This window comes from Mesoplodon bidens (genome assembly GCF_964165515.1).
Source record: "Mesoplodon bidens genome assembly, chromosome: 12".
NCBI classification, from domain to species: Eukaryota; Metazoa; Chordata; class Mammalia; order Artiodactyla; family Ziphiidae; genus Mesoplodon; species Mesoplodon bidens.
The window spans coordinates 55858282-55864281 of NC_138168.1; positions in this window are offsets into that span (position 1 = coordinate 55858282).

Genomic DNA, 6000 nt, shown 5'->3' on the forward strand with positions numbered 1-6000 from the left:
AGAGAAGTGAGAAACAATTTAGGGATCATTTTTCTTGCATAAAAAAATCACTTTCCTCTTTAATTTTATAACAAAAAGGAAATGCATTAAATATTCAAATATGAATATTAAACCCTTTGATTCAGTATTAAAGGAGGTTCTTCAAAGATGGCATCAATTCTATTCTGCATCTTACTTCTGAGGAAATGTGCCTCCTAAAAAGGCTCCACAGATTGTAAAAATAATCAGATCATAAAAAAATTTGCTAAGGCAATTTTCAGGAGAAAGTCATAATGGTTACTACCCTAGTCCTAAAACTGATCATAATTATGTTGCTTTAGGCATATATAGCATCTCTTCTCCAGGGAAATTAAAGATATTCTAGATCAAAATAAGTCTAGAATAATAAAGATAAAATTAAAGATACTCACACAAGCCAGATTTTCTGGATATACATATGTATGTGTGTGTGTGTGTGTATGTATGTATATATATATATATATATATATATATATATATAATTTCCTGTGGAAAACTCAGTCATTTCAGAAGCCACAGTGACTCAAAAAGAGCACTTATGTTCCAAAGTTCCAAAGGTAACTGTGAAATTATTCAAGTGATGGCTTCTGGTAGTAATGCTCTCGATTGTTTTTCTTCTGTTATAGAAATGTTAATTTAAAAAATATATGTATGTGTATGTACTTTGAAATTTGTATGCACAACTAAGCACGCACACACACGCACACACACAAACATGGTAGCTTAGGCAAGCATATGCCATCTACATATATATATATATATATTTTGCGGTATGCGGGCCTCTCACTGTTGTGGCCTCTCCCGTTGTGGAGCACAGGCTCCGGACGTGCAGGCTCAGCGGCCATGGCTCACGGGACCAGCCGCTCCGCGGCATGTGGGATCTTCCCGGACCGGGGCATGAACCCGTGTCCCCTGCATCGGCAGGTGGACTCTCAACCACTGCGCCACCAGGGAAGCCCCCATCTACATATTTTAATGAAATGATAGACCATCAAAACCCAAAGTAACTGCAATTAGGTCAGATACTTAATTACTTGTCCAAGTTATTCATTTTTCCCTAACTTGAAATATTAAATCCTTTTAATCAGATATTTAACAGTTAAATGATTCTATCCTTTATGCCTTAATCCATAAACTATAATGTAAATAAAGACTACACATTTTATTTTTTGCCAAAAGAATCAACATGTATGAATGTTACGCTCTCAGAGAAAATTTTCTTGTCGATTATAGGCTTTGTATGATTTAATTATAACATGTCATAAAAAACTTAATGATTGCTAAATTAAAATATTTACAGTAAAAATGTTTCTTCAAAGAATAACCCCTTCCTTCACCAATCCCAGAAAAAGAAAACATTCGCTCCAATAATTAAAAAATGCCGGAAGCATAAATGCAATTAAGCAGAATAAAATCCTGGCTGTAATATTTGCTGATTGATCCTAAGAAAATTACTCAACAAAATCTACCACCCTCAGTACTCACAATGTGGGGAATCCTTTCAGGTTAATAAACAGCTTAAAAGTCATACAGTGAAAGGTCAAAAAATAGATTTGAACTTCTTTTAGTATTATTTAGATAACATATCTTTAGTATTAAAAAAACAAGCTTTTCAACTTATCACTCAATCATGAAGAATTCTCAGTTGCCAAATGATCAGATCCCATTCTCTAACAAGAAGGCCTAAATATTGCAAAACCCAAAACAAACAAACAAGAAAAATAAGTCTAGAATATGATCCCAGCCCACAATACGCCTCTGTAATACAGAAAGTGTTAAGGTACACAGTCTGTGAGAACCACAGTTCCTTATTCATAAAAATGACAATTTTTGAACCCATAGACTCCATAGTACTACCAAAATGTTTATAGCAAAATAGCAACATTTCCTGGTGTCCTACAAATTGTTTCTCATGAAATTGAAAATAATCTATAAAGTTTGTCTTAATTATGTAAAGCAGAACATTTTAATGAAATCACTTATTAATTTATTCAATTGTTCATTTGTACTTCTCATAGACCTTATGAATAAAAATCTTTTTTAAAACTCATTACTCTGGTGCCTCTTATGAAATAGTATTTTATTATTTTTCATATGGCCCTTTCTATGGTCACATAATCCTCAGATTCTATGACCTGTAAAGCAAGCCATTAGTGAATGGGACAAAATCAATTTGCCCTGCAATGGATCCTGATGAAAGACTGAATAGCTGCTAAGGAGATTTTCCATAAATAGATTTGCAAACCTAAATGAGAAATTAAAAAGCACTTAAGTGTTCTTTTTGTGTGTTTTTTTAAAGATGGCGTTTGTTCTTCTGAAAGGAGAGAGTAATCAGAAAAGGACTTGTCAGATTATTATCTTTTTAAAGACATAAAAAATATACCACAGGTCAATAGCAAATGGTTGGGGATGGAGCATGAACTGGGTACTGGAGCAGAGGTGACTGAGGGACCTCTTGGGTACGACTTCACCTGTCTACAAGGCAGTCAGTCTCTGCAAATGTAAATCAGGGACTGCCCTGCCCTTTCTACAATGAACAAGACCAGTTGAGAGTGAAAAAGTGATACTCTTCAAGGAAAACAGTAGTGCTCAGTAAGTACCATGAAGGGAATGTGACCTATAGCGTAGTCCTAAGTGCAATAAAAGAGCTTTTATGCAGGTGACACAAAACCAACAGATTATATCACTGTCACCTCTATCTCTGAGGCTCTGTTATCTACCCTAACCCTAATAATGACAAAAAGCATGAGTACAAAGAATCGCACACTCCAAGTCTCAGGCAACTCTGTCTCACATCACTCAATCCCTTCCATTTATATACTATGGCCAACCCAAAGTTTCTGTGATTCCTGGGACACACTGTGTCTGTTCTTTCCTCTGTGAATGTGAGTAGTCTGCAGCCTAAGACAGAAATGACTTTATCTAGTTGTCCACCTTACCCCCTACTCCCTCTGCAGGACTCAATTTTATTGGAACACAACCACACCCATTTGTTTGTGTGTTGTCTTTTGTCTATTTCTATGACTTCCTGCTAAGGTAGCAGAGTGGAGTAGTTGTACCCTAGACCATTTGGCTCACCAAATCTAAAATATTTATTATCTGGCCATTTATAGAAAACATTCGCCAATCCCCTCTCTTTGAGGAAAGTAACTGACAAAGTAAGAACTTAAAAATATATGTTAAGTGGTTTTAAAATCAGGAAGCAATTTAAGCTAGCACTTAAAAAATACTAATCAAGCATAGGGGAGGCATATGACATAGTGACATAAAAGTAGGGTGTAGATGGAACAGTACTGGCTTTGAATCCTGGCTTTGGTCTTTACTGGCAACTGTACTTCAGTGTTCACCTATAAAACCAAAATAATTAAAACTACCTCACAGGATTGTCATGAAGAATAGAGTTTTTAGCACAGTGTCAGGCACAATAGCTTACTCTCTTCCCTCTATAACTAACCTTCTTTACTTTAATGCATTGTTGATAATAGTGATAAATATGTTTCCATAAAAATATGGCTTCTTAAAATGTCTCTCTTAGGAGGAAAATTACTTCAGCTCCATCACTCTTTTAGCTCTGTACATGGCATTCTGAAGCACTGAGATTAAACCACTTTTTCATGTATATGATAATTGGGGTTATATAACTGGGAATGTAAGCCCTGGAGGCTTAGAGGTTCATTTCTTTGAAGAGACTTTGCATTGCAAAGTATACAACTGATGTTCAACTCATTCATAGCTACCATTATAATAAAGCCAAGAGATGTAAACAATTCAGAAAAGTATTTCTCCAATGAATGTTCAGAATGCATAATGGATAAAATCATGCATTTTCATTCATATGAAAACCCATAATGTTTTTAATGCATTCACCACCAATTACAAAAAGCACAGTATTGCAGTTTTTGTTTACCTCTGACATAATTTCGTGCTATTCTTTATTCTAAACAGGCATTAGGTCCCAAAGGATTTTTTCATAAGGTGGTTATTTGGAGCACAAATGTGTTTCCCCATTTTAATTAAAGAATATTATGAAGGTTGGTTATGGTCTCAGTATGCCAATCAAAACCTTTTTAGTATTATGCAGCTGAACTGTTATACAAATAAAACCGTAGACATCCTCATGCTTTTTAATGTGTTTGTATATTACCTACATGAGGGCCTAGTCAGTTTAAGCCTCAGATCTTTCAGAAAGCCTTAGATATCAACTTCCAGGGTGACTTAAGTGTCCCTCCTGGATGCTTTCAGACCACCCTCTTTGTACATTTATCTAAGACCTACCTATGTTATATTGCAGTTGCCTGTTTATGTTTCTGAGTCTCCAACTAGAATGTAAGCTCCTTGAAGCTTCTCATATTCATTTGTCTACTTCTAGTGCCCAGTGCAATGACCAGCCCTGGGTAAGTATTAGTGAATTGATGTGCCGACCTGAATATCAAATGCCTCATGGTGCTTTTTACGTTGGAGATACTCCAAACTTGTGTGCTGTGTGAGAGAATGAACCCCTCTGTGCCCTTTGTGTTCTCAGTCCCAGGCTATTGCTCCAAGGGCACATTTTGCATCTGCTCCTTTATCACCAGATTATCACAGTGTCTGAAGCCTTGTTGCCACGTCAAGAAACAATGCCTTCCCTTCCCCCTGAATCCACAACGGGTCTGCAGGATGAACACAGATGAACCTCAGCCACTGCCTGCAGTTCTCCAGGAGGAAGGACCCCAGAACAGTGGAGTGTTTTACTGGAAAGGGCACCAGTGGGGGTGAGGAGGGGGACAGGGAAGGGATTTAGGATCAGACAAAGAGGACCAACAATGGGTCAACAATGGAGTGAATGGGTGGAGAGTCCTAGCAGTGGGGGCTAAGGAGAGGGCAAGGAGGCTTTGTTATGGGAAAATGATGGAGGGGTGGAAACAAAGTTTGGGGGGACATGAGGGTGGTAGCTGTTCTCGGCTCTTTTGCATCCTGAGTCTTGTTTAGGTGGAGACATACATATGGGGATGGGAAGAAAACCCAGAGTTTTGTGTAAAAAATATTAACAAGTCTAGTGGTGAAGAAGGTGGCTGAGGAAAGAGAGCAACTACCATCATGTTCACAGATAATTATAAGTATTGTTGGGAGGTGTTCATAAGTACAGAACTAACTCTAGTGCCCCTTTTTTGCTTTCTAAATATAAACTCTGGAGAGTAGAATTTTCAGTTCAGCACAGTTGTGTCTACTGAATATTATTATATGCATGTATGGCTCTTTATAAATTTTTTAAAAACTAAACTAATTTATTATTTGTACTGCACTTATCAGTTGAATAAACGAACACAACTGAAAAGTTCCAAATATGAAAATATTTTTTAAAAACTGTGCTACATCCACTTGATTCCTTATCCTTTCCTCACTCTCTTTGCTAACCATACTTGAAAAGTTTATTTGCATTAGTATACAAGGCTGGTTATGAAAGGCTATTTGAAGTATAGCATAATCAAATTTGAGATGATGAATATTAAATATTTGCATATAGACTTTTAATAAAGATCTTAGTACTAAAATTATATATTTCCTGGATGTACAACATAGATAGAATTCTCATTTTGTAAGTAACAAAATGCATTGCCATTGGCAATTCTGACTTCTAAGGGCCAAAATTGATCAGTTCTTTAAGAACAACATAATGCTTTGTTACACCATCATTGACATTTCTGCTCACCCTTGCTGCATGCCTAGCCACAAGGATTTAAGAATAAAGTTGCAGCCCTTTCTGTACCTTCGAAAGCAGGTTTCATCATGATAGGGACTACGTTTCTTTAACATTAAATCAAGTGTAACAGAATCAAAGAATGGTGGTCTTGGCCAGGGCCCCAGCTACTCTAAATGACACATTTGTGCTAATCAACAGAAGTGTCCCTTCTAAGCATTCACAACTGCTACACCAGAGCTCAGGGCACACTGAAAAGAGAACATGCTAGATTTATCTTGTGAAAGGAAAATCAAAATGGAGTT